At 36.4% G+C, this 15,489-nt stretch overlaps 1 long non-coding RNA gene across 2 annotated transcripts in view; it reads left to right on the top strand.

Moving 5' to 3' along the window:
- LOC117676715 (uncharacterized) overlaps window positions 1-15,489 on the top strand; it is a 189,457-nt gene that overhangs the window by 86,497 nt on the left and 87,471 nt on the right. The window contains exons 1-2 of one of the 2 annotated variants that reach the window (XR_015728337.1): window positions 4,482-4,616; window positions 8,482-8,645. This is a non-coding gene — a long non-coding RNA (uncharacterized LOC117676715). Of the gene's footprint in view, window positions 1-4,481; window positions 4,617-8,481; window positions 8,646-15,489 lie in introns of those variants that run through there. The other variant, XR_009620377.2, reaches the window with a different exon arrangement.

The raw sequence follows: 15,489 nt of genomic DNA, 5'->3' as shown, positions 1-15,489 counted from the left end.
TGCACTTCACTGAAAACTTAATAAGATGAATTTTTGGGCTAATAATATCTGTTCATCCCGTTTTGCCTGTTACTGATAAACCCCAACAGCCGATATGACTCTCAATTTTTGGAAAAAAATGTAATTGTTCTGACTTTCAGAACTCATCCACACAAGATACAGCTAGCTTTTGATAATTCATGCTTTCCTCTACTTGCCCAGGCCACAGTATAAACACCCCCTTTAATCACTTTTTCCTATATTCCCTTTGTCTCATCCCTAAATTATAACTGAAGGCTTAAGCTGTCCTTAGCTGTTCTAGTTTTAAAGTAATGTTTTTCCTCTTCTCCCCCAAACTACTTTTTGCCATGATATGTCAGCTTGGCTGTCTCAGGAATTCTGGGAGTTGAAGTCCACAGGTTGTAAAAGGGCCACATTTGCCCACTCCTGGCTTAGAAGGTTGTACAAAGCAAGCCAATAACTAACAATAGTCCTTCAAGGTTTGGTACGGAAATGATTTTAGCCATTCTTGAAAGTGCTAGAGCAGGGGTGTCAAACTCACATTGTCACGGTGGTGTAACATGACGTATCACGACTTTCCGTCCTTCGCTAAACAGGGCATGGGCGTGGCCAGCTCATGAAGCATCTGGCCCGCAGGCCGTGAGTTTGACAGCCCTGTGCTAGAGAATATACCTATGACCCTGTGTGTTTTAGGCATATGAGTTTTCCGTGGATTGCAACCTTTTCCACATCCATGCTGTATAGCACTCTTGGTAAGGAATTCTAGCTTGTATTCTTCTCTGTGAGCTTTTTATAGGCTGTTCACTTATGATCTCACTTTGTAGAGCACCACAGAAATGATCCTGGAGAAACTTTGCATAGATGGTTACAACACATACAAAATAGGCTTTAAATCCAGGAAGCAAATAAATCTTTAGGACGAAACTCAGATTGGTTCTGTCCTAATTCCCTGGGCCACAGGGTGCGGGAGGGAATGGGGGGAAATGAAATCATGCCTTCAAGATTCTGTCACTACGCTATATCATTAAATATAAATGGTTCCATTCCAAGTTGTGGAGTTGGTTTCCTGATCTGGCCTATTTTGAAGGGCTGGACATTCTCTGTGTCTCTCAACAGACACCTGGTCTGTTAAGTTATTAAATTTCTTATTCCCCTCCCATTTCACCCATGAATTCTTATCTGCCTTCTTTTATTCTCTTAGTTCTGGTTGTTTTCTTTTGCATTTTTCTTCTCTATATTTTGTTAGCCTCCTTGGGCACGTTAATATACACAGGAAACAAAAAACAAAATGAATCTGTTGAAATTGTGCCCAAGAGCAACAAAAACAGAAAGTGCTATCTTAGAAGTACATTTTGCAGAGATGAACCAGGCCTGAAGGGGTGGGGGGATCCAGAAGAATCATCTCAAGCTTTTTTAAAAAATAAAAAATGAAGCAAAGCTCAATATTTGTGAAAATATGATACCTTTTTTAGGACACAGGCTGGACCTGTAATTTGCAATCACATCTTCTGCTAATGAATAGAGAGAGGCTAGGCATCTCATCAGTGAAACAACTTCTTTGTGCAGTACTTTGTGCAAATATTTGGATTACTAAAGTGAATTTATGAAGCAATTACTTTTAATGCTGTAAGAGGAAATTAAGTACTCATTGATTCTTGATTTATAATCCGGAGCTAAGAGATCATGAAAAAACAAATATAACTTAATTAAATGTTCTTTGACTTAGCTACTATTGCAGCCTTCACTCATAAAGTAAGTAAAACAACTCATTCTTGGAACATAAATGTATATTGGTTCTTCTAGTTCAAAAGGCAAATAATTTACTAGCTAAATATACTCACTAAAATTAACCCAACTGAAAGATTTTATTCCCTTCCTAGTGGCCTCTGGCACTTAAAAGAAAAATGAGTGATATAATTTTAAGAAATTTGCAATACAGAGAATGACAGGAGCACTTGCTCTATGAAAGAATGAAAACAAAGAGTATTTCCTTTTTGTTTTTCCTTTGAGAGCCAAAAAGAAATCTGAAGTAGAATATAGTGTGAAAATAATGAACTTTAGAATTGTATTCATTGCCTACGCATTTGTGATTATTCATTCTTGACACAGAACCCATTAACCTGAGAAAATTTAATTGAATCCTATAGTAACATTGCTATTTTTCCACCTTGAAGAGTAAATAAATTGAAAAGGAAAAAACAACAACAGTGCTGCTTCTAAAAGCTAACATTTCAACTGATGTATTTGGCCAATTAAATAGTCAGTGTGACTCCCTCTTTGTATTCCTGAAATAAGAGTGGTAGAAACAAAGAATTGATGAACAAAATATTACTGGCTGAATCAGAGAGGTAAAATCCATTGTAAAGTGAAGTTTTAATAAGGTACACCATTTGTAGGCAATACTCAGTCAATCTTACATTAACCTTTGAGTCAATAATTGCATTTTATTTCTGCATGAATAAAGAGCTGCATGCAGAATGGTTTTGAACTCACTTGAACTTGGTGAGTTATCAGAGTTTCCCTTAGAGACAAGGGGTTTGAAGGGTTTGGTTCTCCACGATGATAGCAATAATGTTATAAATCTCAACATTATCTATTAGGCAATTTATGAAAGCACTGATGGAGGTTAAGAGAATGAGCCTTGAATTGTGAAAGTATATTTCTTTACTAAACTGTTGGAAAGATAATTCAATCTCGCTCTGTAGTATATTTGTCACTAGCTGTATTTCAGCTTCTCTACCCTTTAATTGAGTTGCCTTCCTAGATTCATTATGAAAATATTAACTCTTGCTGGGATCTTGATAGAAGCTAGTCTGAGAGGTCTTCTACCTAGCTACATTAAATTAATATCCTCTGCTCCTTGAGCTAGCAGAAAAGCCTGTTAGCCTAAGTTGTACTGTCCCTCTTCTGCCACAGAAAAGGTGGCAGTGTCCTTACCTATTTATTTGTGCCAAGTTAGAGAAAGGAATGATGCCTTTTTTGCCTAGCTTCATTTCCCCTTCGACCAAGCATCACCTGTTGGGAACAAAAGCCACCATCAATCATTCTCCTTAATCGACTGTAGCATAGAATAAAGGTTTAGTTTCTTGTCAAGTTGTCTGACAAGATGGCAGCTACTGAGGGGAGGTATGGGATGAAGTGTGAGAGAGTTTTCCTGATGCTCTTTACAGAGATATGCCCAGGCCTTCTTTCACCAACCAGGCTACTGTATTTCTGAATACATATCGTTATTTTGAAAGAAGATGGGTAGGTGGGAGAGGGTAGGTTTACAGAACAAAGCAAAAGGGAAGTGTTATTGCTTCATGCATTTCTCTTCCTCTATTGGTATTGCAGGGGAATGATAGTTTTGGTGATAAGTGATCAGGATATCCAGTTCTGACCTTGTGGGCAGCAGCACCCAAGAATAGGCAGAAATGGCTGTGACAAACATGGACACTAGAGAGTGGAATCCCACAATTGAGATTTCACTGTGGATAAAAACAGCCACTATCATATTGTCCCTTACTGCCCCCACAGCCAGAAAGGAATGAGCAAAATGGCATCACCAATGTGGACATAAATTATTGTGCTGCATTGTACAAGCAGCCGCAGAAATTGCAGCTGCATGAAAGTAGTCAGGGGAGCATTGCCCAGTCAGGGTGAGAGTTGCAATCCTTTTGCATAAATTGTCAAAGACAGTAAAAACAATAAAAGCCATAAAATACAGCCATGCAAACCCTCTTGTCAACAGAATCAGCAGAAGCCTGTAATGTAACCAGAATTGTATTTGCACAAAATTAGAAAATTGAAGAAATTCCTAAAGATGAAAAGGTGATTAAGGAAATATTAGATTGTGCAGAAATGAGTAGATTAACATTAGCAATCAAAGGAAAGGAAGAATCTGATTATTATAATATATGGGTGTTATTTTATCATTGGTTAGAAAATGAATATGGATAAAAAGTATAAAATTAAATAATTTAGGAAGAGAAATGTTATATTAGGAGATATGTAAAGTTGTAATGTCAAAATAAGAATAGATGTATATAAAGAATTTGATGGTAAGGTATAACTATTATGACACAAAAAAAATCTACTCAGATGACATACTGATTAATGAATGATGAAATTTTTGTTTTAAAGGGAAAGAAATAAAAAACTTACAAAAAAAGCAACAGACATTTTGGGATCCATTGTGGTCGTAAGTCGAGGACTACCTATATTAGATGGGAAATTATGATGCAACTTTAAAGATGAGGGTAAAATATAAATGAATATATAACTGCTGTCAAAAAGATTGGAAATCACTTTTTATAATCTTTTCTCTGTTTTTTCTTTTTCTTTCTTTCTTTCTTTTCTGTTCCTGTTTTCTTTCTTATTCAATATTTTCTTTGGATTTTTTCCTCTATTATTCACATTGTTTTTATCTTGCTAAAATTTTCTTCAATGAAATTATACTAAAAAAGGAAAGTACTAGGCAGGCATTACAGGAGCACATCTCCAATGTATCACCAGACCAAACCAAAATGGAGTCTGAGGGTGTTTCTCAGCAATCAGAAGATAGGGACTTGTGCTCCAACCCTGCCTGCAATGGTTAATGAAGCGCATAGCAAAAAATTGTGTCAGCAGAAGCAAGAGTATGTGATTTGACAAAGTGTATTATTTATTGAGATGGAAGGAAATTTATGCTCCTGATGTCAAAGAGTAGATTTGAGATATGTGTTCTTTATTAAATAATATAATATAATGTCTATATCTTGTAAAAATGAGAAGACAGAGCAATAGATTTTTCCTTTATCTTGATGTAGTAATAATCTGCCTACATGAATGTATCCTTTAAAAGAGATCTTAAAGAAGAAATAAAATATTTATTAAAAGAGAGAAATATATGGAAACATTTTAAATGTGCAAATTCTGGTAGAAAAGTGGTGGGCAGTATGAGGCCTGTTTTGAGGAATAAATGTTTGTTGAAAAAAATTAGCTTGATATGTTAGCGTACTCGCCTGCGTATACGTAAATGAGACTTGAATATGTCATAACAAATAATATATCATACAGAAATAATAAAAGTAAATTGAACACTGAGGTTGGAGTATTTAAGAAGTCTGAGTGGAAGAACAAGAGAAAAGATACAGAATAAATGGAAGCTAAATAAATGTGGTTAGAATGCTATGGTGAAAGATCAGTATTAAAAAGTCTGTAAAAGTTTATTTATAACCAGAGACAAAAAAAAGTCAGTGAAATTTTACAGTAATTAAAGAGAAGAACCAACAATAACGATAATAATCTAAGCAGATGCGTTTGGTGCAGAGCAAAAAAAAACCCTCTGTAATACAGTTATGTCAAACTCAGCAGAGAGCAGGAATATTGTGAAGGGTTTTAATTGGTGGAAGCAAAAACCCTGGACTTAGCTGGTAGTAGAACAAATTCACCAGTCTCTAATGTCTTTATCTATCACTAACTTTTTGCAACTTTTTAAAATGCTTCAGTGCCTTAATCTTGAGGCATATGATTTGCCGTTGCTGATTGTTATAAGTAGGAAAGCTTACTAATTGATTCCATTAATTTGAGATTGTACCTTGCTGTCTCAGCACACACATTGTGGATTGTGCTAAGAAATATTATCATATCTGCAGTATTTGTAGTTACAACTGAGTTCAGGACATCAAATTGCACCAGTGTGAATGCCCTTCTATGTGGGTTATTAGGGATAACAATAAAATATTTAAGTATGAGAAAAGGAGCACCCACAAGCAAGTGATAACAAGATCCGAACTTTTTATCTTTTTTCCTAGTAATTTTATTAAAAATTACAATAACAAAGGTAAAAACTAAAACAAGCTAAAAATAAGTGTGGAAAAGAAAAATATTAAGAAAATTAAAGAGAAAGAAAAAATAAGAATACACTAAAGAAAAAGAAAATATATAAATGATTTTAGTAACTTATCACCTTCTCTTTAAAACATATCCCATCTCTTATCTAAACAAATCCTTATAGCCTCGTTGTTTCAGTCCTTATCAACAAAAGTCCATTAAGGGTTGCCAAAGATAACAACATATTTATTTTAACTTCGATCAAATAAACCAGTTTTATATTCCTTTTACTTTTAACAATCTTGATTTTAGTTCATTCAAATAACATCCTAAAATGTTTTTTTGTCTTTTCCCATAAAATTCTTCAAAGCTTTAACAAGCTTCATTTGTAAATCCAATATAGGAAAATTACCCAAGTCACTCTCTTGGCTTTTTATTTGTATATCATTTAATTATTAAGATATAAGTTGTTTGTTTTGTGTGTTCAGTGTAGCATCATTTTCCATAGTATTATTGTAGTCTGACATTTTTAAATCCAATTTCTGATCAGTGTCAATCTTGTCAGCTAAAATGTGTTCCTGTTTCATAATATCTTTAAAACATAGTCTATCCATAGAGGCATTCTTAATTTTTTTAAAAAAGTATCTTTCAATATATCCAATGTTGAAATATTTTCCTTCACTTTGTATTAGTAAATCAATGTAAAGTATTCTTCTTGAACTATAATCTTTAATTCCTTTTGGTTCCCTTTGTCCTTAGTCAAAGGACAAAGCCATATACTATCATATTTTTTAAGAAAATTCAAAACAAAAGCATTTTCCCATAGAAAGGATTCTTACAATTCCAAAATTTTATTTCAAGTCTATTTGTAACTTTCCAAAATTAAAGTTCTAATCACTCTTTTGCTGTTTATTCCAAATTAAAAAAATAATAATTTAAACTTAAAAACTTGTATTTAAAACTTCTTTCACTAAAGTTACCCAGCATTGTAAAATTTGTTGATCCAAAGAGTGTAATAGCTGAAAAGCAGTTAACAAGCAATTTCTGAAAGCAATTAGGAAAGATTGTATATGAATTGAGAGACTTTTAGAAGGCGCCAACCATAGCTATTCTCTAGTCTCCAGTGCTTTAAATCTGTGATTTAGAGACCATTGTCTTGTAGTCTTTTCAAGAGGATCAACTATATGGAGTACTTGTGGGCAATCCAAATTCCTCTCCTTGTCCTGAATGGAATTACACTGGCTCTACATTCTGTTACCCTTGTCTAAAAGCTAAAGGCAGAACCAATTTCAGTTCATCATTTCTTCCCTGGAAGTCTAACTTTTTATCTATCTTTTTGAACATCAACATCCAAGACTTTTCACTTACCTCTGTAAAGCTTTATCTGGGCTAATAATGTATATAGCTGGGGGTAAAAGCCCACAATAAAACAAATCCAAATCTATTTGATTTTCTAGGGAGGGCTACTTATGCAACAATTTAAGTTAAACCAACAACTCACCCCACGATGGGTTTTGTTTTTTGGCCAGCATTTAAGTCAACAAGGTCTACAAGAGAAATGTAGCTAAGTTCCGATTGAGAGATAAATTCAAGATTAATCAAGGGACATGGAGAATGGCCTTCATAAAATTGGACAGAATTGTTTCTAGGGTAGAAATGTTCATGTACGAACAAAATACAAGCTACAAAGCAGCAGACCTAAGACATTTGCATTGAACAATTGATTGCTGCAGGCACATAGTTATTACCTTTGTGGCTTGCAAATTTGAAAATCTTGTTAGAGGCTTTTTGTGATCTTGACAAGAGCTCACTTATTGGTGACTCCAGGAGGTAGGTGGTTGAAAATGAATACCTAATATTATAGTCCTTGACTTGCTCAATGGGTTTATCCTTGATTTGCTAATTATAGGTAAGCGTAAAACATTTTAGTGAAGACTGCAAACTTTGTTTTAGCATAATTAATTTTTAAATCTTCTCTAGAACAGAAGGATGCTATTGCTTGAAAGCGTATGTGAAAGTATGGATAGAATGGTGGCATTATCTGCCTAAATTAAAATAAAAATGGGCCAATAGGTAAGAACTAGAGAATGAAGGTGTGGCAGAAAGAGAATATGATGTCCTGAATATAAAAATTGAAAAGTATGAGAGTCAGAGTCTTTCAGTTTATGATACATCTGCTTTTTTTTTGTTTCCTGCTCTCTCTCCTCAGGAGAGATTTCTATTCCTTTTTTAAATCAGCAGCTGTGGAGGCAGAAACTACCTTAGTCCTCACTGACACACAATATTTGGCAAACCAAGGTTCAGAGTCTCCATTATAGTTCGGCTGAACAGGGGTAGAACTGGACTTTAAAATTGCCTGTGCAGGGCTAATAATTTCTTGGGAGTTATTTAGACTCAAATGCAACATAAATATATGGTGGGAGAATGAATGGGTTGAGAGAACATTGGATCTAATGGAATTAAAAATATGTTCATTAAGAAAAAGGGGAAAAGCTCAAATACACAGCATTATGATCAACTATGTAGACACGATGAAAGCAAGGATAGTTTTCAGGAATTGAAAAGAATGGAGAGATATACTGGGTGATCTTGGTAGAACTAAATTTAATTTTATTTCCTTTATTTTTCCTAAGTCATGCCTTTTATTTCTTTAGTTATTTTGGCTTATTATTTCTTACTCTCTTTCAGAAGCACTTTCATAATGTTGTTTACCAAGGAAGATGATAGCATGGAGGACAAAACATCCCTGTTGCCGAGTTTTCCACTTTTCCAAGTTTCCTTCCTCGTTGGAGTGGTGAAAAACCTATAAAGAAGGGACTGACGACTGGTCAGTCAGCAGTGTGTTCCACAAGGTGACTATTCCAACTTGAGTTAAGCAAAGAAAACTGGTCGCTGGGGAGTTCCCTTAGGTCAAAGGAGTGTCAAACTGGCGGCAGGCCAGATTCATCACACGCAGGCCACACCCACCCCAGCTCCACAAAAGGGGGAAACATCACGTGACGCGTGGCAAGTTTGACACCTGTGCCTTAGGAGAAATAGAAATGGCAATTGAGGCACAGAGCTCTGCGGCCAGACAAGAGGGAGTGATCCTGCATCAGGCTAGTTGCTTCACACAGTTTGCTAGCTTCCCTTGGCACTTCTCCATGCAAATAAGAATACAGATAGTCCTCAACTTACGACCACAGTTGAGTCCAGAACTGTGGCTGTAAATCATACTAGTCATTAAGCGGCATGATTTGTGCCTGATTTATGATTTTTTGCAACAGTCGTTAAATGAACAAAGCAGTCGTAAAATGAACAAAGCAGTCGTAAAATGAATGCCTCAGTTGTCAAGCAAAGTCTGCAGTCCTTAAGTGAATTTATTGTCTATAATGGCTGTTTTTTACCAGAAACAAGAAATAAACACTGGCTTTCTGCAGAAAACATTGTAAATTTTGGTACCATGACTGCAGAATGCTGCAATTGTAAATGTGGGCTTGGTTGCCATTCACTCAAAATGCAATCCCATGACTGGGGGGCAGCCATCAGACTTTGAATCTGGGTTGTAAGGAGTCCTGGGGAGGTCCATCATAATTCTGAACAGTTGGGACAGCATAGTTCAGGAGTGATGTCAGAAACAACAGTTCCATCAGAAAGAGATCCTAACCCAAGTGAAAAGGAATAATCAAGATTTATTTTAAAGGGATCGCTATTAAAAAAAACATTACAGAAACTTTTGACTATCAAGTTTATTTATTGCTAAAGGCATGAAAAGCCACATTAGTATGTTGAATTATATGAGTTCACTGCTGTTAGCTGACAGCATGTCAAATTATTTGCAAATATTTTCTGGAACAGTAACCTTGAAGGGTTCCAGCACTATTCAATGTAACCTTATCACAAGACACAAACAAGGTCTCAGTATAATGCATGTTTAAGACCAAATGATCCCTGATCTTTAACCTCCCCCGCCCCACCCCCTGCCAAAAAAGAAATGAAATCCTCCTTTGTTATTGTTGTTGTGAAATAGTCCTGGAAAATAATGTGTGAATGATGTTTAACTGAGAGACTGTGCTCTGGGCAGGCATTTGTGAGTAGATTAGTCACATTTAAGTGGGTTTATCTCCTCCAGCTTGCAGTACCAAGCTTCTGCAAAAATTATGTAATCATTTTAACAAAGTGTTCTGTAATTGACATGAAAAAGGCAAAATAAAATAAAAATGAATTTCTCCAAGGAGTTTATCCATTTTAACTAGAGTCCATAAAAGAAAAATGAGCAGGAAGGGAGGAAATACACATACAAAATCTTCAAGGAAATCACCATCTTTGTATGCTTTATGCTATTTGAAAGATCCCTTATGTGGAACGTTTTCTCAATTTAAGATTTGTTGAAGGATGATTTCCAACTTTTAACAGCCTGCTATAAGTTATCTGCAAAATATTCTGCTCGCTACCATATGAAACGGGATGCAATGACTTTTTTTGTCGATGTTATGTGAACAAAGTTCAAGACGTGATTCTTTTTTCCTTTTCTTCAAGTTGTGGCTTTCCCCCATTTTAGTCCATATTGATGCAAGATTTTGTTTCTGAGGTTAGAGGGAGGAGGGGGAGCTGAGAACAAAATATGTCACTTTGGCAATGACAATTCATTTCCAACTTCCGTCCTGCATTCCGACCTCAGCAAATTACAGCCATAATTGTTTCCATTCTGCTTGTTATGGGATTCAAAAAAAGAGAAGAAGGAAGGCAGATATTTGTAAAAAAAAAGTTCCTTCCTGATAGATTATAACTCCCTATGATGGTCTACAGTCAAAAAATCTCCCTATTATTCAACATGAGGATACATACTGAAGCATGTTAGATTCCCAAATTGCATGAGCTAGCAGTAACACCCCCTCCCCACCCCACACAAAAACCCTAGTAGGTATTTCCCCTAGGAGAGAGACATAAAACATAAGATTCAGTTGCTATTCCAGATGGCTTTGCAATAATAATGGGGAGAAGGGGAAGTAGTATTTCACCCTTAACTTGAGGCAACAGCCCACTTGGATCATTCTAACCTATCCTATTACAAATTTCTCTGCCACATACTTAGTAGAAGGTAGCTTGGTGTTTTGGTATAAAGACAGGAGTCTTGCCCAGATCCTAAGGTTATGTATCAGAAAAACTTTGTGGAGGAGGGGGGCTGCCTGCTTTTGGAAGGGAAAGGCCTGATCTCTGTTGTAGAATGTGTGTTTTGCATGCAAGCATTGGAAGGCAAGCAACAATAATTTGGAGATCAACACACACATTCGTAGACATATATACACGTCAGTATTAATACACGTGAAGGCTTTCTTTCCTTTAGCAATCAGAAAGTGAGAAATGAAACTGAAAGGTGTTGAAAGGGAAAAGAGTAGTAAATCAAACCTGTCTTTTGAAAAGAAGTTCTTCCTGCCAAAGTCTTTTTTTTTTTAAAGTTTAAACTAACCATTCAAGAGCTTCTGAAGAACCTATTTTGCTGGGCTTAAGATTTTCCTCCAAATTCTTTCAAAGGCTGACAAGTAAAAAAAAGAAAGAGAATAATCCCAGCAGGCATATTTTCTAAATGGGCATGTTTGTTGGTAGCAAAATCTCATTAAATGGTACTCTAAGTCGCCTAAGCAAAAGTTCCTAGGGTGGTTGCTGAATGAAAGTGCTAAAACTACGTCCTTGGTCCAGCACAAGATGGTCTATCTGCTTTCAACCATATTGCAGTTTGCCATGGCAATGGCATCTGAACACCCAATGGTTCTGTAGACAGGGAATGCCTGTTTCAAGGTAGTTGCTCTCTTGGAAACTGACAAAGCATGAAAAAGAAGCTTGTTGGAAGCAAATAGACAATTCCAGCTGATGTGATGCTAATTCTAGTCCAGTGATGGCTAACCTTTTTGCCATTTCGTGCCAAAAGTGGGAGGAGCACGGTGGGGTCACACACACACGTGGCCACATCCATAATTCTATGTGCTCCCCCCCCGTGCTCCCCCCACTTTTGCCACGTGATGGCCCGGTGGGCCCGATAGGCCTGTTTTTCACTCTCCCCAGGCTCCACAGCCTTTCTAGGAGCTGGGGAGGATGAAAACAGCCTTCCCCACCCCCCCCCCCGAGGCCCTCCGGAGGCCAGAAACAGTGTGTTTCCTGGCCCAAAAATCAGCTGGCCCACACACACATGCGTGCTGGACTGAGCTCATGTGCCTACCGATATGGCTCCACGTACCATCTGTAGCACCCGTGCCATAGGTTCGCCATCACGGTTCTAGTCAATTTCTGATCAAATGGACTCCTGTTTGATTTAATTGGCTATTGAACATGTCGGATGAATTACAAGGAAAGAAAGACAGGATATAAGATCCATGCCCAAACAAATCAGTCTCAGGAACATTTTATACCGGAATCTGAACGGTTGGGAAACAGAAATACTGGGGGTCTGGAAAATCCAGCAAATACCTTTCCCCTGGCTACAGTTTGGTTCCTTTTCAATAGACCCCAATTAGGCTACATTTGCTTCACTGTGTCTAAAGCAGAGGTGGACAACTATGCTTCTTTATGACCCATGGAGTTCAATTCCCAGAATTCCTGACTCATGCTGGCTCAGGAATTCTGGGAGTTGAATTCCATAGGTCTTAAAGGGGCCATAGCTGCCCACCTGTGGTCTAAAGGCAGGACTAGTCCTTGTGGTTAAAGGTGTTTCCATGGTTTGATTCTAATCCAAATCTGAAAAGCTATATTTTGAACTATTAATATTTCCTTTTTCTTTTTCAAAATCAGTCCTTTGTTACAGAAATCTAATCTTTCTAGTAATCTAATTAGATTATTAGAATTTCAACAACTTGGGTCAAGAAATACTTTATATTATTTCCAACCTTGTCGTTTCGATTTTGATCTTTTAATTGGGTATGGTTTTAAACTTTTGTGGTTACTTCCAGTTATTTAATTATAATGAACTTTAACAGATATATGCAATTATTATTAGATGCTAGATAGAACTGAACTCTGCAGCAGCCTTTCACCAGCTTAATTAAGATATTCTCAGTTTGATGTTAATCCTTCATTTACTAGTATGTTGCTATATCGGGCATTCAAAAATATTAGAATATTGTTAATCTGCCATTGGAATTTTTTTTATTCTCCTGCTCCATTTTGGACATTATGTAATGTTAGATACCATATACACGTTATCTCTAGCTTTACGTATTAGATATTTCACTGGGTTTTTTTTTTCATTTAAAAATGTGAAGAGCTCAATACTGTAGAGAGAGAAAATGAATTTCATGAAATGGAAGCATTTGTGACTACATTTGTAGCATCATAAAATTAAAGTTTGGTGTAAAAGACAAGGAGATCTATTGGAGCTATTTTTGCCAGGCAATAGGCACTACAGCAGTGAAACATATTTAATGACAGCACAAAATGACTTGAATATATAGATAACCTTGACAAACAAGTGTGAAACAGTAGGAGAGCCATAAAAATGTTCACTTTTTATGTCTGCCATTCTGTCTTTTAGATACTATTGCATATGCTATCAATTACACGATATTTTTGGGATTGATGCCAACTGGTTTATAGAGTTTTGCAACTCCATTCCATTGCTAATGGAATCATAGATGCAGTTCTTCTTACCGAGGAATTCATATGTAGCCTTAGTTTGCCTAGCTATGACTGGGGACAATGGGACAATCTGGCTTATTATATTAATTGATAATTGATCCACTAACCCTTTTTATGCAAAACAAAAAGTAGCATGACTATTCGAACACATTTTCCTTCCTTGTGGACTGCATGCAAGGATTTTATTTCTTTTGGAAATTACGGCATGTTTACTGCTTTCTCAGATATTTGTGCATATTTCCCCTCTCTGTGTTTGCTTTTTCTATTTATTTGGGAGACCTTAAACCAGTTTATTCCTTTAAAAGCTGCATTGATACAGTTTTAGATATTTAGAAAAAAAGCAGGTCTATTATGATATCCTTGATGAGATTATTCTGTATGTTACATACATAAAAGTATGAGTAGAACTATAGGACACTCTTATAAGTGTGTTGGCTTAAAATCACTGGGCTATCCATATGACATATTGTGAAATGCAGATGTTCCAGATGTCAGCCAGCACACACTGCCCCCAGGAAAGTACAAAAGTTCCATATATGTAAACAACAATAGCAAAATTAAAAAGAGGGACTCACGGCTAAGAGAAAACACCATTGCTATTTAAGTTTGTAAAAACTCTGTGTATTGATGTCCCAAAGCTGCTTTTTCAAGAGACAACTGGACTTTTTAGGGTTTTTTTTGAAGATGTTTCGTTTCTCATCCAAGAAGCTTCTTCAGCTCTGACTGGAATGGATGGTGGGGAATGGAAGGATTTATACTCCTTGCAGACAGCTGGTCATTTGCATTCTTTTAGCAAATCATTAAGGCCATCTGAAGGTTTATCTGTATCCTCAGGGTCACCTGAGTGATGCAAATCGATGTGGAGCCTTCTTGGAACTGTTGAAAGGATAGCATTGTAGACTGGAGATAGATTATGTTGTATCCCTCCCTCTCTGTTAAAAGAGGGCTGTTCAGTTTTGACATAGATGGCCTCTTTGACACCTCTTTCAAACCAGCAATCCTCTCTATCCAAAATGTGGGCTTTGCTGTCTTCAAAACAGTGGCCTTTGTCTTTTAAATGCAGATGGACTGCTGAATCTAGTTCTGATGTGTTTATTCTCCTATCTTGTGCCATGTGTTTATGAAGCGGTTGTTTTGTTTCCCCAATTACAGATCTGCACATGGTTCCCTGCATTGTACCACATATACCACGTTGCTCAGTTTGTGTCTGGATGTTTTATCCTTTATCCTATGTATTGATCTCTACTAAAAGGCTGTGAAGGACCACAAAATGAGAATCAGCTTATGATATGTAGTTCGCTTTGCTTAGCTTCTATCTAGAAAACTGATTATGTAATGGAGGTTTTGTGAAATTATGGCTGAAAGTTTGTATCACAAGTTGTTAGGGAATAATCTTGAGCTAAGATCAGTAATTAAAAAAAATCATTTTTTTAATGCCCAGCTTGATTAATTTGTAGAGGGTTGCAGAGGAATAAATAAAATAGAAATAATGAAGACTGGCACAAGAAGCATGGACACCACCCAACTTCTTAATCAGAGAGCAATTTCATGTATCCCAAAGTCATTTCTTTGTACCACATTTCTTAAAGAATCCAGTACGACTTATATATTATTTTTTTCAGTAGGGAACAACAGGAAGAAATTCTCTCTCTCCCTTCTTTTCCTTCTCAGGTGCACTCACTGGGGATCATTCTTTTAAATTTCTTATTTACTCACACGACACAGCATGTAACTGATACTGTTAGCTTCATCTTTGTTTAATTGGCACCATTTTGAGTTGACACAGCAACAAAAATGGATTTCTCACTGTATGTCTATGTAGCTAATGCTGGTCTGATCTTTTACATTCAAACACTAGGGTACCCCAGAAAGTTGGAGGAATGCTGAGGATAGTATTCAATTAAAGTTGTATGTTTTTCACAGATATTTTGGTTACAGTTTTGTTTTCTTTAAATTCCACTCTATTGTAATTGGGTCTGCTGTGTTGAGTGCTTATTTCTACTGCTCACAGAACAGCCTGTTCCACCTTTTAACTTGCTAGCACACTTTGCAAACAAAGGAAGTTTAGGCTGCAAATCAAAATTAAAT

This window comes from Pantherophis guttatus, chromosome 6 (assembly GCF_059756535.1).
Source record: "Pantherophis guttatus breed Tessera chromosome 6, ASM5975653v1, whole genome shotgun sequence".
NCBI classification, from domain to species: Eukaryota; Metazoa; Chordata; class Lepidosauria; order Squamata; family Colubridae; genus Pantherophis; species Pantherophis guttatus.
The sequence above is the reverse complement of the archived record's forward strand: the minus strand, read 5'-3'. Positions and strand labels throughout refer to the sequence as shown.